The 19,875-nt window shown below is 35.8% G+C and overlaps 1 protein-coding gene across 6 annotated transcripts in view; it reads right to left on the reverse strand.

Moving 5' to 3' along the window:
• The window catches only part of PTK2 (protein tyrosine kinase 2), a 437,298-nt gene that overhangs the window by 339,528 nt on the left and 77,895 nt on the right, over positions 1–19,875 (reverse strand). For all 6 annotated transcript variants that reach the window (XM_078153772.1, XM_078153765.1, XM_078153766.1 and 3 more), the window contains one exon: positions 6,767–6,793. The gene's annotated coding sequence lies outside the window, so the exon portion shown is untranslated. The remainder of the gene's footprint in view (positions 1–6,766; positions 6,794–19,875) is intronic.

Below are 19,875 nucleotides of genomic sequence, written 5' to 3' on the forward strand. Positions count from 1 at the left end.
GAAAGAAACAGGAAATAAATTGAAGAATGAGACAGCACTGATAAATGATAAATGAGGAAGTAATTAAGAAAGGTTGCTTAAAGGAGATGACATTTGAGTGGTACTCTGAAGGAAGGTCTAAAGATTCCAAGAGATAAGAGACGAGAACAGACTGACTTCAGACATGGAAAGGGCTCTAAATATCAGCCTAATGATTTTTTGTTTTATCCTAAAACAGGGGTAAGGAACCTACAGCCTTGAGGTCATAAGTGGCCCTCTAAGTCCTCAAGTGCAGCCCTTTGACTGAATCCAAACTTCACAGAACAAATCCCTTTGATAAAAGGGTTTGTTCTATAAAACTTGGGCTCAGCCAAAAGGCCAAGGATCTAGAAGGCCACATGTGGCCTCAAGGCTGCAGGTTCACCACCCCTATCCTAGAATCTCTCTCCTCAAAGACAGCCAGGTAGGTCAGTAAATAGAGCACTCACTGGCCAGGAGTCAGGAAGACCTGAGTTCAAATCCAGTCGAAGACACTTACTAGTTTTGTGACTTTAAACAAGTCAATTAGCCTCTCCACATCTCAGTTTCCTCAACTGTAAAATGAGGATAATAAGATCGACCTCTCAGGACTCTTGTAAAGATCAAATGAACTAAAATTTGTAAAGTACTTAGCAAAGTACAGAGTACAGAATAGGGGCTTAATAAATGCTGCTTCCTTGACTTTTCCCTTCCCCCAAGTCTTTTCTTCTCCAGGTTAAACATCCTTAATGTTCTTTCAATCAATCCTTTTATGTCATGAACTTTAAGCCTTTCACTTGGTCATCCTCCTTTGGATATTCAAATTTATCAATATTCCTCCAAAAAAGAGTTGCCCCAAACTGAATCCAATACTCCAAATGAGATCTGACCATCTGAATGGGACAGAGTAGTGGGATTTAAATCACATCCTTATTCTCAGATGCCATGTCTCTCTTTAAATGCAGCCTCATATTTCACTAGCTTCTTTTGGATACTATATCTCACTGCAATGTCAAATTTAAAAAGTTTTATTCTAGGCCTTTTGGAGTTGTAAATTAAGTTATTAAGCACAGATAACTAACTTTCATCTCTTCCTCTTTTTCCTATTATAACTTCAGGTAAATGGCAGAATTTGGAAATTTGGAATTAGTTTCCTGACAGATTCTTTATTTGTATAAAAATCATTCTGAAATCAGAATTGGGAAGAATGCAGTCAGGAGGGCATTTACTGATAGACAGTATTTACTGATTATCCATGACAAGTCTAAAGCAATGTCTGGGAAAAGTAACAACTGATTCTGCTAACCAAAGATGTCTTCCAAAAGGTAAACACAAAAACCAAAGCAGAACTTTTTCTTTCTCCAGCCAAACCAGGATTACTTACTATTCCATCTAGCCAACTTTCCACTTCCCAACATAGGGCCTCTATACATGCTGTTCACAAAATGTAAACTGCATGAGAGCAGGGAATGTCTCATTTTTGTATTTGTGCCACCAGTGCTTAGCCTAGGAGAAGAGTGCCTAGTTCATAGGATAAGAACAGAGACTGGATCTTCAATTTCACTGGCTTAGGATATTTCCAGATAAGGAAACTCAATCAATGCAGATGAGCACCTTCTCTATAGGAGAAACTAATACACTATTATATTAATAACTAATTATTAATATATGATCCACCCTTTTCCTTTTATTTCTGTTAAAACCCAATTCCTGAAAAAGTCAATATGTGAAGGGCATGGCTGAATGATGAGATTTGCTCCTAGTCCTCAAAGCACACCCAACCGGGAGACCTAATTTCTATTTAGAGTATAAAGAGAATCCAGTGTGGGCCAGCCCTTTCCTGGAGGAGGAATCCCCCTATCCTCGATCCCCTCCATTACAGTTCAGAGTAACCCAGCTCATGAAAGAGAAAACTAACTGGAGAGGTCTGGATAGAAATGGCTTCCCCAGCCCAGACACCTTGAGACTGCTGAGTCTCATGATCAAACCATGTTCTAAGCAAGAGGAGCTGAAGAATTTTAGCCTACCTCCTCATTAAAATGTCAACCAATCAGGGTTGATTTTCACTTGTCAAGGGAGTTCCCTTTCAGAAGGCATTTAAGGCATTTCAGGGTCTCCCCTTGGGGTCTTTGGTTTCTGAGAGAAATCACTACCAATTTACTGCTTGTCAGCTAGTCAAATTAATAAACTGATTATTAATTACCCAGAAACTGTGTCTCTGGGTTTTCATTCATCTCAGCTATAACTTATTATATATAAAATATTATATATTATTATGCCTTAGAGAATATGCCTAGATCTTAGTAGGTGCTTAGTAATTACTTGTGAACTCACCAATCCCCACCAAACCCCACTATTTAGTCAATGGTCAAATCTGCCTTTCTTGCAGACAGCAGTCCTTTGTTCTCACTCCAAAAGAAGATGATGGGAAAAATGATCATAGGAACACAGATTTACATATAGAAAAGACCTCCTTAATTTAAGGAAATTAAAGCTTAGAAAGGTGGAATAATTTTTAACCAAACTATTAAAATAGCCTCCTAATTAATCTCTGCTTCTAGTCTCATCCATCTGCAATCCATAATCCACACAACTGCCAAAATGATATCATTAAAGCACACATTTGACCATGTCTCTGCTAAAAAAATTTCAGCATCAACCATAAGAATAAAATACAAAAATTGAACCCATGGCAGAAAAGTGGAGCAGCCAAACAAAATCTGTCTTGGGTAATCATCTGAACCTAACCTGACTGTCCTGAGAGCTGGCAACATAAGTTTAAGGGTGGTAAGAAATACAGTAAAGAAAAAGCTTTTCTTCACTTTCTATATTATACAGTTTAAGACCAAAGACACTGCTCCTGAAGCTCCCCATTCTGGAAAAGATAATCTACTCAATATTAGAATAGAGCTGACCTGGCTGAAAATTGGAAGCTAACTACTTCAAACATGCCTCAGCCTATTATTTATTACTAGTCAAGTCCCAGACCACCAGGCAGGACACGGAACATTGTAATTCATGTATTACACTCCATACCCTTTCCATCTACTGCTCAGGTGAGGGAATAATAATCAAATCAACATTACCAATGCTTCTGTGAGAGGTATGAAAATCAATTGCACTACAGTGCCATTAAAAACTCAGGTGGTTGAATCACTGTTTAAATGGGATAAATGGGATGACTCTCCTGACCATATAAGTTCCATCCCTCCAATGTTGCTATTCTACTCAATCCACCCTTGCATTGACCTCTCTGCTCCACTGTTAACAAATAACATTTCATATTAGAATGCATGCATCCATTGTCATCTTCTACTCTCCAAACTTTATATACACACACATATACACATACATACATATATACATGCACACACATATGTATATAATGTATTTATTTTTTCTATTATGTTACATACTGCTTCTCCTCCTGAAACATATACATACTGTTTCGATTCATATGTGGACGTCTTAGGTAACCTGATTTATTCACTTGTAAAATTATACTTTTCAGTCTCCTGACAGAGAGATGATGGACAAAATATAGAGAATGAGACACATTTTTGGACATGGCTAATAGGGGGATTGTTTTTGCTTCACTATATATACTTGTTACAAGGGTTGTATTTTTCTTGTTCCTCCAGTGGGAGGTAGGGAGAGTTAAGAGGAACAGAAAATAAATGCTTAATTGAAAAAAAATTAATGATTAAACTATGGGTTTGACCAAAAGATGTCAGAAGTCCCTTTTATTTCTGTAATTCCATAATCCTACATTCTCCCATATAGTACCTATGTTCACAGGTATCCCAGAGTGGGTGGAGGAGAAGTAGTCTGGACAATCAGTCCCTGAAAAATTGAAAATGGTTGTAATAAACTATAGCATGTTTTGCGAATAGTTTATGATACTCTACAGAATAATATGAGCTATTTATACTCAGCTTAAAACTGAAATAAAATTTAAGCATACAAAGGCTTCACAGTAGTCATACAGACAAAAGAAAAATAAATTCTATGCCTGGTATTAAGATTTAATAAACCATCTAATCAACTAATACACTAGAACACATATTCCTTCTTCCCAAAAGATTACTCACATAAGGTATTAAGAAGAGAGCAAGACTTAGACTAAGGGTCCTGGACCTTTCCCCTAGAGATAAGGGGCCCAGAGAGAATGCTGGCATCATTTGGAAAAAACATTAGCAAGAGCTCTGGGATGTCCCCTTTCCTGATGAGCCTTTGTGAAGGAATAAAACCACACAGGCTCTAACAGCACATGGCTGCTCTCCATGCTGCATGGGAAGAAGGCTCCTTGCAACTTGGTAGAGATAAGTGCACTGTCTTATGTGGACCATCATCCCATCTCCTCCCCCTGATTATTGCTAGTGTGTAGATACCCTGCTGTACCACTGGACTGCACTGACCTGAAGTTTCCCCTGCAAAGCAAATAAACTGTTGTGATGGTCATTATTTCCAGGTGTTTCTCCTTCCTTGTGGAATCTGAACCCACTGGCAAGTTTAGCCAGCCCAGGTGTCCTTTACATTATTAAGCTGAGTACCTTGCACATATTAAGAAGAATAGTGCAACAGAAAGAATATTGAACTTATAACCTAATAGCTTGGGTACAGGTTATAAGTCAAGTTATGCCCTTTACTAATCCCAGGAGAATGGGATAGTTAATCCTTCTGAGCTTCAGCTTCTTCTTTTGCAAAACATAGATAATGAATACTGTCTGTACCACCTTAGAGGGATTTGGGGTTTTTTTTTGATGAGGAAAGTACTGTAAAAAGTACTACATGAAAATGAATTATATATAAGTATTCACTAAAAAAATTTTTTTTAGAAATTAAACCAAATGAAAAGGGCAATAAAGAGCAGCCAGGAGGCTAAAGTACTCCTAGTTCTTAATCATATGAAGATCTGTTGAAAAAACTCCCACTGTTTACCCTGAAGACTTAGGGGATACATGATAGGTGTCTTCAAGTAGGTCACATAGTATAAGGACTCTACTTGTTCCCTGAGAGAAGAAAAGGGAACAATCCATGAACATAGAAAAAAAATTCAGTCTTGATAAAAGGTCAAACTTCATAATAATTAGAGCTATTTACAAGTAGAATGGGCTGCTTCAGGAGATGATTCGTTCACTGAAAAGTTTTCCTACAAAGGCTGGATAACCACTTATCAGATAAAACAAGATAACACACATAAAGCACTTTGCAAACCTTAAAATACTATATAAATGGGAGGTGCTATTACTGTTATATTAGAGCAGATTAGAGCAGGAATTCTTGTTTGGTATATCTAGTTGGACTAGATGGTCTCAAGGTCCCTCCCTATTCTATGATACTGAAAGGTACATAGCTATACTTTTCTGTGTCAGTGACATGAAACTACTAGTACCTAACTTTACCTCGATCTCAAGATATATGCTTTATTTTAACACAAGGGAAATTACTGCTGGCATCACAATATCTTCAAATTTGACAGAATGACTGGAAGAATGAGTACACTTCCAAGCACCTCTCTCCTCCCTGAAAAAAATAGGTAACAGTCTAATAAAAACAGGCATTGCTACTATATTAATTTAAAGTTTTCGAACACCTTTACATAACTGCACTTGAGCCTTGAAATAAACTTGTGAAGTGTAGGTACTATTATAGGTTATCTCCATATTCCAGGTGAAAAAACTGAGATTCCTAGCAATGAGGTAATTTCTCCATGGTCACATGAGAAGTCCTAACTCCAAGACAAGCACCATCCACTGTGACATAGCAGTTATATACTTTCAAAGGTGACATGGGCAAACATTTTAAAGGTTTTTTTCATTCTTTATTTATAATTGTTAGCCCTACAGAAATAGAAAATAAATAGTTTTTAACCCCAAACCTTCAAACACATTATGAATGTTCATTTAGAGGCAACAGGGTATCATCAAAAGAACACTGGATCAGGGCCCTGGAGAACCAAACTCAAGTTCCAGGTAGATCAATGTCCAACCATGTTACCTAAGGCAAGGTACTTGACTTTCATGCCTCAGTTTCTGATTTTGTAAAATGGAAATTATAATGCCTTCCCTAACTCCTTCACAGACTCAAACATACAAGAATGTACTCTAATTCATGTAAAGAAGCAATTAGAAATGTAAAGTGTTTCATTTATGTGCTTATATCTTTTTACACATGAAATACAAAAAAAACACTAAGCTTGTATTTGTTAATTACCCATTGGCTTTATCACAATTGGGTAGTATTTTATAAAGGAACCTATGAGGATCCTTCTAAATCTGATTTTATAATACTATGAAAAGGGTGAAGATTGTTTCTACCATCATTAATCTAACCAAGCAGATGATATCAGTAACAGGCCAAGATTCAGACAGATACTTTGTAGATTCCCCCTCTGGAGAAGTTTATTCAGATTCTAAGATAGAGGTGAAGTCATTTCCACCAAAGAAAAGACTGTAGAGTGACTACCCAGATTTTTATCTTTCAAGTGCAAGTGAGTTATTTAGGAAAAGAATAATAATGAAAAGAGTTAAGGATTTTAAGCAACTTGGAGAGTAGAAAGAAGAACCAATAATAAATCTTCACAGAAGAATCAAAGAATACAACATGTATTGAAATGAAGTAGAGAGGAGGGGCGTCTGAAAGGCCATCATTTCTGAGCAGCTGAAGGACTTTATAAATTGCTTCACAATTCTAATTCATACTATAAAAAATGCATAGACCTTTCTGCACTGGAGCACAAAAGATGTTAAAGAGATTTCATTCTTACCTTTTAGATAGTAATGTCTTGAAATATCTGTAAAAAAAAAAAAGACCAAAGTTGTTAATTCTCAGAATTAATTGTTCACATGTTCTTCCCAGTTTAAGGTTTATTCCAATGATTATTCATATTCAGTAAATTATTAGGAAAGATTGAAGTTGTATCATGAATACAGTGTGAGGAGTTAAATACTGGATTTGTATGAATGCTGACATGAGGATTTTTTTAAAAAATTGGACTGTACGCTAGTTTTGTTGCAAAACTAAGCTGTCTCAAACATCTGAACTAGGGTTTTAATGTGCTGCATTTTGACTTTTTTAGCATAAAGGTGATACTTGAGGACAATCATAAGTGTTTGTGACTTTGGAATAACTATGGACAATTCAAAAGAATCCACAATATTGGCATCCAGGAAACATCCACGGACAAGGAGACATCTAACTTAAATCATGAAAGAAAATAATCCCCATTTCCTGTTGACATAATGGTTCACTTGGAAAATGCTAGGAAATCAGCAAAGATACTGAGACAATAGCTTTAGGGAAGTTATAAACTACCAAATAAATCCACAAAAATCAACAGTACTTTTGTAAAATAACAAAATCCAAGAGGCAATAATAGAAAATAATTTATTGATATTTAGTGATACAGAAATTATTCAACAAATAAAGCTGAACTGTTATTCAAAATAACTATAACATGCATAATATATTTGGGGATCAATCTACCAAATCATAACAAAATACTTGCACTGATTCAATTGTAAAATGATCCTTAAAGAAATAAAGAACTTAAGTAGCTGGAGAAATATTTAGTACTTATGGCTAGGCCAGGCCAACATAATAAAAATGACAATGCTACTGCAGTGAATTTATACTTTTAGTGCTATTTCAAACAAAACATCAAAAGTACACTTTACATAACTTAATAATAAAATCCATTTGGAAAAACAAAAGATTTAAAATTTCAAGGGAAATAATGAAACAAAAAAGGTACAAGTGAAGGACAAATGGTACTTCTAGCCCTCAAACTACATTATAAAGCAGCAATTTTCAAAACCATTTGGTATTAGTTAAGAGATAGAGAAATAAATCAATGGAATAGACTAAATATAGGAGAAACAATAGAATTCAATAAGTTATTAGTCAAAAAACTGGAAATAACTTACTTAGGAAAGAAGAGCTCCCTATTTGATAAAAAAAAACTGTTGGGAAAACTGGAAACCTAACAGAAGTTAGGCTTAGACCAACATCTTATGTCATATTCTACAATAAATTCAAAATAGATACATGAACTTAAAGATTATACTATAAGAAATGAAGAGAAGCAGATCATATGCCTTTAACAGATATAAGTAGGAGTTGTATTTTTAAACAAACAAGAAATAAAGGACATCACACACAAAAACTAAATAATGTAGTTTACATGAAATTGAAAAACTTCTGCACCAAAAAAAACAAAACTAAAAAAACCCCTGATTCATCTAAGTTAAGGAGGGAGGCACACAAATGAGAAAAAAAAATATTTGTATAAAATTTCTCTGATATACCCAAGATATATAGAAAATTCTCTCACACACACATTCTGTGTGTGTGTGTGTGTGTGTGTGTGTGTGTGCGCGCATGTGAGTGAAGTATTTATTAAGCACTTATTATGTGCAAATCACTCTGCTAAGCACTAAGGATCACCTGCTTTCAAGGTGCTCACATTCTGGTGCAGGAGACAACACATATGGAAGGTTTCAGCTGCAAGTTAGACAGAAAAGTCCAATAATCTTTAGTGTTTATCAGCAAAGCAGATGGTCATGCATATTTTTAATATCATTTCCACTGAAAAATCATACCTATTTCTGACGTACAACAGTTTGACAGTGCCAGACTATGGTGGCAAGAACTTTTTTTTTTTCTGGCTCCTAGGTGGTGCTGGCCCTGGAGTCGGGAAGACTTCAGCTCAAATCCAGTCTTAGCCATTTACTAGTTGTATGAGCCCAGACAAGTCTCTTACCCTCCGTCTGCCTCAGTTCCCTCATCTGTAAAATGGGAATAATAATAGCACCTTTGTTGTTCAGTCATTTCAGTCATGTCCAACTCTTCATGAGATCATTTGGGGTTTTCTTGGGTAAAGATACTGGAGTGGTTTGCCATTTGCTTTTCCAACTCATTTTACAGATGAGGAAACTGAGGCAAACAGGGTTAAATGACCCACCCAGGTCACCCAGCTAGGAAGTATCTGAGGCCACATTTGAACTCAGGTCTTCCTGACTCCATACCTGGCGCTCTATCCACTCTACCACCTAACTGCCTATAATAGCACCTACATCCCAGGATTGTTATAAGGATCAAATGAGAGAGTATTTATAAAGTGCTTAGCACAGTACCCAGCACACAGTAGGTGCTATATAAATGTTAGCAATTAATATTACTATTGTTATCTTCTAGTTATGTATGAACTGTAACTGAAGCATCTACAGCAGCACTTGCAAGTCTGCATCTCCAGAGGGGGTGCTTCCCAGAATGACTGCTGCAGATCCTGGGCTGCAAATATTGCTTTTTCAAGGCTCACAGTTTGAAGGTCCTGGATTGTCTATTAGTGGTAGTTGGTCAACAGTTATTGCTGGTGATTATTAGGAAGGTGTGTACCTTCTCTACAATAATTTATCCTTTCAACAATGGCTGTGGGGGGCAGGTTGGAAGCAGGTCTGGTGGTCAGTCAATAATCATTTATTAAGCACCTACTATGTGCCAGCCACCACACTAAGTACTAGAGATACAAAAAGGGGCAAAAGACAGTTCCAGACCTCAAGGACCTCATAATCTAATGTGGGAGACAACAAGCAAATATGTACAAACTAGCTATACACAGGATAAATATGAAATAGTTAAGACAAGGAAGGCACTCAAATTAAGAGGGGTTGTAAACGAAAGGCTTCCTGTAGAAGACGGTATTTTTGTTTGTTTTTAAAGGTAACTAGAAAAGCTAATAGGCATAGATGAGGAGGGAAAGCATTCCAGGCATGGGGACAGCCAGAGAAAATGTCTGTAGCTGATGGACAGACCTTGTTCAAGAAAAAGCAAAAAGTCTAGTTTCAGTTTTGTTAACACTGCTATTCCCAAGGCTCCTGGGTTGAGAGTCCTTAGCTGGCCCCATTAGTATCAAAGGACAGATGGTGGTCAAGGTAGTGGTGGTTTGAATTGCCTGGCACATGCTTCCTGAAGGTATGTATGTATGCGTGTGTGTGTGTGTGTGTGTGTGTGTGTGTGTGTGTGTGTGCGCGTGTGTGTGTATATACACACACACATATACGTGGGTGGGTGTAAATGTTAGCAATTAATATTACTATTGTCGTCTTCTAGTCATGTATGAGCCGTAGCTGAAGCACTTACAGAAGCACTTGCAATACTGCATCTCCAGAGGAGCTGGATGGTAATATACCAACCATATAAAAAAAATATATATGTATGTGTATATATATATATATATATATATATGTATACACACACACACAAAATACACACAAAATACACACACATATATATGTACATACATATTTATGCATGTATATTACTGAAAGCCATTCCCCAATAAGTGATCAAAAGACATGAAGTTTTCAAAAAAACTGCAAACTCTTAATAACACGAAAAAAAAAATACTTCAAATCACTAATAAGAAAAATCCAAATCAAAACAACCCTCAGGTTTTACTTCACACCTAACAAACAAAGATGACAAAGCATGGTAATAGTTGATGTTGAGGGATTGGGAGCCTTTGGGTAACATTATAACATTTTTTGATGGAGCTGTGAATCAGTATAATCATTTTGGAAAGCAATCAGGAATTATGCAAACAAAGACTAAAATGTCACTTTAACCCAAAATATCCTTTGACATAGAAATTTTACTATCATGCATATATTTCAAGAAGAAAATTGATAAGAAGAAAACTCCCACATACACCAAAATATTTATGGTAGCACTTTTTTGTGGTAACAAAAAACAAAAACAAAGAGTGAAAACAAAGTAGATTCCATAGATTATGGAATGACTAAACAAATTAAGGTATATTAATGTAATGGAATATTACTGTGCTATAAAAATTTATGAATGAGTACTACAGAGATTACAGAAACTACAGATCACTACAGAGCACAGACTTACATGCAGAGTGAAGTAAATAAAGCCAAGAAAATAGTATATCCAATGACTACAACAATGTAAACAGGAAAAACAACAATGAAACAAGAAAAATGAACAATGCAGAATTACAAAGAACAAGCATGGCCCCACCTCAAAGAGGAACTGTGAGAAGACTCCTTCTTCCTTTGCAGAGGTATAGAGTCCACATGTTTCACATGTTTTCAGACTTTTTCTCTGCATTGATTGGTTTTGTTAAATTTTTTTCTCTTCTTAAAAAATTTCTTTGTTACACAGAGTGGGGAAGATGGACAGATTGGGAAAAATTTAGGCAACGTAAAAACAAAAGATATCAATAAAATTTATTTTTAAGAACAACAAGCATTTATCTAGCACAAGCTATGTATCAGGTACTGTGTGCACTAGGTACTAGAGATACAAGTTTAAAGACTGAAAAAATTGCTACTCACAAAGAGCTTACATTTATATTTTAAGCACATATCTATAGCTATATGTATAGCTATATGTAGAAAGTAGACATAGATAAAAAGTATAGCTAGGTGGTATAGTGGATAGAGCACTGGGCTTGGAGTCAGGAAGGTCTGAGTTTAAATTTGACCTCAGACACTTACTGACTTTGTGATCCTGGGCATATCACTTAAATCCCTATTTGACTCAGTTCCTCATCTGTAAAATGGGGACACACTGGAGCAGGAAATGGCAAACTACTCCAGAAGTCACAAAGAGTCAGACACGATTGAACAACAAATAAAGTGGACAAATACAAATACATACAAAGTACTTAAATACAAAGTAGATTGGGAAACAGGGGCCTAGAGGTTGGAGAATCAGTAAAGGCTTCATGCACAAGATGATGTTTGAACTACAGCCATCTATAACCACCAGAGATCTCAAAATAATAAATCCTGAGATTCAGAGAAACAGAGGTAGCAGATAGCTTTCACCAAAAGGCGCTCAGATAAACCAGAGATCCAGAGATCTAAAAGTGCATCAAAGCCCAGGAACTAAACACGTGCTCCAAGTTTAAGGTATATTCTGGTTATGACTACCATCTTTGAATGAGTCTACGTAGTTAGTGCTCAGTATAAATTCAATCTGGTCCTGGGAGGAAAGGGGAGGAATCACCAGGCACTTACCGATCGATGCCCAGCCAGATGTTTCTGCCACCCCCACACAGAGTTTTCCAGTATTTGGAATAACAAGCCCTGCAAGGGATCACCACTATTCACACATAAATTCTCTACTGAATCATCAAAGAACTTGAAAGCTGGGAACATCGATTAACTAGTTTTTCTACCATCCTGTGGCGGACGAAACTTTCATTTCTTGTTCCCTTTGTCCCTTTAATTCAGAATCATCTTCTTTTAAGAAGAAAATCCTATGTTCCACCTACCTCTCCCTTGTATAATCCTGTAGCCCAGAATCTCAAGCTCTGTGTTTACAGAGAGTGGCTACAATACTGGAAGTATCCTCCCCCGCTAAGCATATCACTTTGGACCATTCTGTCTCTATCAAAGTTCCTTCTGGGAATGAACTTGTGTCTAGATCTCCAAAGATCTCTGGGCAAATACTTGAAGTAACAGTATGTGTCAAATACAAAGCAGTTTTCATGTTACCTCTCAAAAAATACTCTGGGACCCCAATCCCTGTTCTCTCCAACCCATACTCCTCCCATCTTCTGTCACTCAAAGAAACCACTCTTGGCTCTCTCCAAAAGAAGTTATATATAAGGCCAAGTTCCCGCGAGTGAGCTGCTCCTTCTCTCATGTTCCAAATAACACGTTTTTAGTGTTATGTTTTTAATATGACAAATCTGCCTAACTCCTCTAGATATGACATTTTCACTCCAGAATCCCATCTCCTTTGAGATTCTAATTTTTCAGAGGCTTGAAGATTTGAGTCTTTATAACCTTGTTTTATCTATACATAGCTATTAGATTCTTTTTCTACGAATAGTAAAGTTTCTAATTAAAAGTTTAAATTATTTTATTCTTAAATTGTTATTTCTTCATATTGATTCCTGTTGCAATTACTAGGTACATCTCAGCTAGATGATCCATTTATAGTTCAGGCACAACATTTCTTATGTTCTCAATTACATGGCACCATTTTAGGTCTCTACGAGTTAACAATTTAAGAAAGACACACTACTTAGACTTACATACTAAGCACCCTACACATAACAGATTCTTAATAAAAATTTACTGAACTGAGTGTTCAAGACACAAAAGTGACTAAAGGTTAATAGAAAACTAATATATTTATGAAACAATAGGGTACTTCCAAGCAAAACTAATTGTTTTCTATAGAAAGAATGCAAGGATCTATATGATTAATCACAAGATAAAGATGAATATTAGAGAACAAAGTCTCTTTACTGTTACCTAATTAAAACAAATGATAGTATGAAACAACACCATCCAGTGGATGGAAGGAACATTAGATGAGAATATCAGCTCTGCTGCTTACTGTAAGTATAAACATGGGCAAATCACTTGACTTTTCTAAGCTTCAGTTTCTTCATTTGTAAAATGAGATTGACAAGATGTCATCTACCTAAGGTCTTTCTTCTCCAGATAAACATAAATCCCTTTTGTTTCAGAATATGATTATTTTTTTTTTTGCATAGGCAATGGGATTAAGTGACTTGCCCAGGGTCACACAGCTAGTAAGTGTTATGAGAGTGAGGCCAGATTTGAACTCAGGTCCTCCTGAATCCAGGGCTGGTGCGCTATCCACTGCACCACCTGGCTGCCCCTCAGAATATGATTTTTAAGAGGTTGAAAAGTAACTCCTTAGGGCAAATGAAGAATAAATGAATACATCGTTCTTAGTATTATGGAAAAACCACTGGTCCAAAGACACTGGTATGAAAGAATATTGTGCTCACTGAATAGCTAGCAGACCAATTTGACTTGAACAGACAATGTATGAAGGCAGCAATGCGGAACAAATCTGGAGATGTAAGAAGTAACCTGACTATCAAGGGCTTTAATTGCTAGGTTTAGGATTTTGTATTTTATCCTAGAGGCAACACACAGGCACTTAGAAGATAAGATCAGAAGTGTGCTGTGGAAATACTCATGTAGCAGCTATGTGAATGATAAAGACAGAAAAAGAGAGTAGAGACAGGCCACCTGATCAGAAGACTACTGCAACAATCAAAGCAAGAGGTCATTAGGAGTAGTGAGAACAAAGAGGAAGGGACGCATATAAGAGATGCTGTGATGATATAATAAAAAAGAAATAGTAATGACTGATACTGAGACTAAAAGAGAGAGAAAAGTCAAGGAAGATGCTAAAGTTTTAAACTTGCAAGGATGATGGTACAGGAACAGGGGTAGGTTAAATGGGGATGGGCAGGATAAAGATAATGAGCTCAGTTTTGGATATGTTGAGCTGATGAGATCACTGAGAGAGTTTTGGTAGAGAAGAGAATCTGTGCAGTTGTTAAGTGCTTCTGCAATCAGTACCTCCCCAAGGTATACAGATACTTAGAGTTCAGAACTCCATGTCTAAGAACTCTTTCTCCACCACTATAGACATTTCTTGAGCTGTATGTCATTTCTGGAGCTTACCCAGGAAAGGAAGGCGGGAAGACCACTAGTTGGCCTGGAGCTATGTCAATGTACAGGCACCACAAAGAGATCAAAGTCAACTCTCAGGTCTCTAAAAGACCCCCAATTATAAGAATGCTTCAAGGTACTGCCCTTGGCCCTCCTCTCTTCTCTCTCAAAATTCTCTCAGTCATCTCATCAGCTCCCATGGGTTGAATCATCATCTTTACACAGATGGCTTTTAAATCTATAAACCCAGGCTTTCTCTCTTGAACTCCAGGCCTGCATTACCTGCTGCTTGCTGTACATTTCTACCAGAATATCCTATAGGTATTTCAAATTCCATATACCCCCAACTCATTATGGATCTTGTTAGAAAGCGAAAAGGGTCAAACTCAGCAAATGACCCCAATTTATAGGCCTTACACACAGAAAAAGGGCGGCTCTGAACAAGCCTGGACCATCTCACAAGAGATGCAACAGAATCAGAGTCACAACATTATCTTTATGCTGTCCTTTGTTGAGGTGTACCAGAAAAATGGAGGCAGCTACATGTGGATTGCATGCTGGGCCTGGAGTCAGGAAGACCTAAATTCAAATCCAGCCTCAGATACTTACTAGCTGTGTGACCCTGGGCAAGTCACTTAACTTCTATGCTTTAATCCACTGGAGAAGAAAATGGCAAATCGCTCTAGCATATTTGCCAAGAAAACTCCATAGATGGTCCATAGGGTCATGAAAAGTCATACACAACTAAACAACTGAACAACAATAAGCAGAAAGATGGCTGCATCTAGAGGAGAAGTACTTGAATTCAAAACCTGGCTCTGCCACTTGCTGTCTGTGTCACTTTGAACAATTTAACCCCTCTGGGCTTAAGATTTCTCTTCTGTAAAGCAAGTTTTTTGTTGAGATGAATTCTAATAGGACTTCCAACTTTAAATCTATAATCCTGTAATCCTATATTTCTTCCTCAAATACCTCCACAGGTACAATGGAAAAGTGCCAGATCTGGAGTTATATACGTAGTTATTTATATGTTGTATGTTCCTTGAGGACAAGGTATGTTTTTTTGCATTTGCCCTTAGCACAAGTGACTTACACAAAAATGTGTTTAATCAGTGTTTATTAACTGCCTTACTATCTATGTAGCCTTAGACAAGTCCAACTAGGTCTCACTTTCCTTATCTGTAAAGTCAAAGGAATGACCTAGATCACCACTAAAACTTCTTCTAGCTCTAAATCAATAACCTTATCTTTTTTACACTCATAACACATGTAGCTAATAAGTAAAAGGAAACAAAAGAATATTAATCAACATTTTCATTGAAACAGATAATTCTAAAGTAGTATTCTTTTACCTATGCTTAAAATCATTAATGTATGTTTTGAGCAGAAGTAATTAAAGCTGGAGGGACAGTTATCTGTTTTTATTACTATCATCCACACATATATCTCTCATTAGAAATTTAACATATATCAGAAATACTTCATCTGTGCTATTATCATATTTCCTACTCCCTACTTCCTTTTATATCATAGGAAAAAAGGTTTGAAGTCTGAGATCTAACCTACCAATTAAGAGGAAAGGGAATAAATTGCAGGGAGGAACAGTAGCCTTACTCTTCCCCCACTGCCATTTCTAGGGTCATAATGCTACCTAGTTAGGTAGGCTGGAAGAGGCATACCCATATGGCCCATAATAAGCATGTTAAAGGTCTAAGTAACTCTAGAATCCCCTCTGTAACCAAAGTTTTCAAAGTTTACGAGAAAAGTTTTAATGGCATAACAAATAAAATGTAATACAGAAACAATAAAATGTTTATCAGCATTTTAGATTACCTGACAGCTGATAAATATTCAGAAAGAATAACATACAAGATGATGCACTCTGCATTGACTACATAGTGTAAATACATCTGAATGAATGAGAAAAACTCAATCTTGTGAATGTTTTGTATACATACAAACAAACAGTTATTTTATTGTTTTGTACATAGACATTTAGCTTTCTCATATAGCAATATAACTTGGTTCAGTGGAAAAGCATCAAGTCAAGAAATTCTCAGTTAAAATCTTGGCTTCAACATTAGCAGCTATGTAATCCTGGGCAAGTTATTTAACCTTGCTGTTAATAAATACAAATGCGTACAAAGTAGTAAATACAAGGTATTTTGAAGAGGGCATCAGCAGTTAGAGGGACCAGGAAAAGTTTTATGCATAAGATGAAATGATATCACATGGGGGGGGTGAGGCAAAGCCTATTAAGGGTATTTAATATTTGACAAGTTTTCAAATACAGTTGGTTAGGGTACATGTGGCACAAAAAATGCAAGGGTTAACTGGATAGAATATATGAAGAGATACTTATGAAAGTACTGGTTAATCAGGATTTCTAACTCCAATAGAATTGAATGTATTCATATCATTAAAGTAGAATTAGTGGGGCCCATGTACAGAGCATAAAAGAGTCAAACAAATGTGAATTTTAAGGGGGAAAATCTGATCACATTTTCTTATGAAATTCCAAACACCACATCATACCATTATGATTATCTAAATCCAAAGCAGCAAAGATTTTTAAGTTAAAATAGAGCAAAGAGAAGGCAAAATTAACAATTGTAAATTGTATATGTCCTTGCTAGAGGCTTTATGTTTTTCTAACTAAACTTTGCAAAGTAAATTAAATTTTCACCTGATAGGAATTACCTAAGAGCCACTTAGAAAGCAGGGTGAGGGGACAGCTAGGTGGCACAGTGTATAGAGCACCAGCCCTGAAGTCAGGAGGACCTGAGTTCAAATCTGGCCTCAGACCAAACACTTGACATTTACTAGCTGTGTGACCCTGGGCAAGTCACTTAACCCCACTGCCTACAAGAAAAAGAAAGAAGAAAAGAAAAGAAAACAGGGGCAAAATTCCATGGAACATCTTCACCTATGCAAGTCTTAGAAAGAAGAGAAAGAGAAGAAAAGCATTTGGTCAACCAACAAGTATTCATTTTGTGCCTCCTCCTACACCCCCCTTCACTGTGCTAGATAACCAATTGGGCAAATGGGGAAAAGACTGTAAGATTCAGAATTGGAAGAGGTTTAGAGACCAAGCTGAAGAGCCATAATTTGTGTAGAAAAATGAAATGACAATGGTAAAAAGTAACTAAAGAACAAATCTATTGTTCTTTTCACTATTTCACACAGTCTAACCAGCTATAAAAGCTATGACTAAAAGAAATGAAAATCTGTTGACATTTTTCTCTTGGAATACATTTTTATTTCACTAACTGCTCTTGTCCAACGACTGCCATCACTTTTCACACAGCTCTTAAATTCAAAAAGAAAAGGTTTTTGATTAACTTTAGAGGCATTAAGGTTCTCATTCAGTATTTTTATAATTCCAAACCCTCTCATCTGAAAAATGAAAAAAACAATTCAGGTGATAAAAAATTACCCTTGCACTTTTAAAATCTGACCACATTTGCCAACTTCTAAATGTGTCTGTCTTTAAAAGTAGTGGTGAGACAGGCAAACTTTTAGCTTGCTTCACAAAAAAAAATGATCACGGTTTAAGCCAAGAGATTTGTTTTTAATGCACTATATAAAACTTAAAAGATTTGATAATATGTTTTACTATAACAAGAACACAGTAAAAAGTTCAGGTTTAGTGAATTTGTGCTTAAGTCTTTAAGTTATATATGCAATTGTTCCAATCAATTAAAATAACAGTAAACTACTGATTCAAATGAACTGAATCCACTGGCTCTAAGTCTTAGATCAACACAATTCTTTACAGAAAATGATTTATGAAATTTTAAGTCATTAAGGTTTTATTTTTGTTTTTTAAAGTACACAGATCTTAAGAGCATATTAACTCAAATACACTTTCTCTAAAGCCAGAAGTTTAAAAAAAAAAGACCTCAGGAAAACTATGTAACACTAAAAATATAAACTAAACATCAGAATAAGCTTAAATCTTAATCCTGAATCTATTATTTCTGAAATGGATCCCTTTAACTTTCAGATACGTAAAGACCAAATGAATATGTGACACCGGCAAGACAGGAATTGTTTGAAGAGTATTCAGATCTAATCTATGAACTTTCTAATTTCTACTTAACATCATATTACGTAGGTTTTTAAAATATAACTGACTGAGAAATATGTTCATATGTCCACATTTTCAAATCATAGTGGTACATTTGTGCTATCCTGAGATTTTAAGAAAAAGTAAAGTTTGCTTTTGATGTGATTTTAAGTATTCATAATCTTCTCTGAAATTAAAGTTTTAAATTAGTGATAATTTGCTCATATAAAAATGTTCAGACTTCAAAATTTTAAAGTATTTGTAACTAATTGCCTTACTTAAATGTTCAGATGCAAGGCTAGTTCAAAAACTCTTTTCCGTACACAGGAATTATCAAATTCAGGTTTCCTCTTTATGACAATGAAACAGGTCTACAAAGAGGAATTGTGAACACTAAATATGGAAAAATTCACCCTCAGTTATAAAACATATGCCACAAATAATTTAAAGGACAAGTATGAATTCATTTAACATGGATAATAAAAAGGGGGAGAAAAAATCTGTTAACACCATTTTAAAATATTATTTTAAATGGGATTAAAACATTCCTGTCCCAAAATAATGCCACAATGAGTAAAATCCCCTCAAAAAAGGATAAACTACTCAAAGTTAATACTGTGACCCTCTTACTTACCACAGTATTTTTCCATGTAGATTTCTACACAAATGATTTCTCCAATGCAATAATTTTTCATGTGATCTTCCCATTCCTAATATCCCACTATTTAGCTAATATTTATTATATTTCAAAGATTTATTACAGAAAACAATATAGCTGCATCTCTCATCATAGGCTATCATGATCTACTGCAAAGTCAGTCCCTTTTGTCTCCTTTCACTCAAAGTCAGGGATTGCAAACAAAAGGCATTCATCACTAAGTTCATTAGGTTCAGCTGACGAGACAATTCTGCACTGCCAGATGGGTAAATGTGTTTTGCTAAATCTGACAGCAGCCATAATAAATCCTAAAACATGAAGAGCCATAACGATTAAAGTTGTAATCACACACTTAAATTTTACTGTGCTATTTTATTCCAGTTAGTAAAATCATCAACATACCTTAACTCACTGGCTTAATAAAGATAACACTTTTAGAGAAAAAGCTACCCAACAGATACCCATTACTTTTTTCTTACACTTCAAATCTTTATCCCTTCTATGCCTATAGGCATAGGGAAAGAAGAGGGAGAAGTGAAAAAGAAGAATACATTCTTAGCAAACAGTAAACCCTTGTTTATTCAACTTAAACTATACACATGTCCTTAATAATCTCACAATCACTGAATCCATGTAAAAATAAACTAGGATTTTCATGTTTTCTGAAACAGTTA

The sequence above is a fragment of the Phascolarctos cinereus genome, unplaced genomic scaffold (assembly GCF_003287225.1).
Source record: "Phascolarctos cinereus isolate Bilbo 61053 unplaced genomic scaffold, phaCin_HiC Scaffold_4;HRSCAF=312, whole genome shotgun sequence".
NCBI lineage: Eukaryota > Metazoa > Chordata > Mammalia > Diprotodontia > Phascolarctidae > Phascolarctos > Phascolarctos cinereus.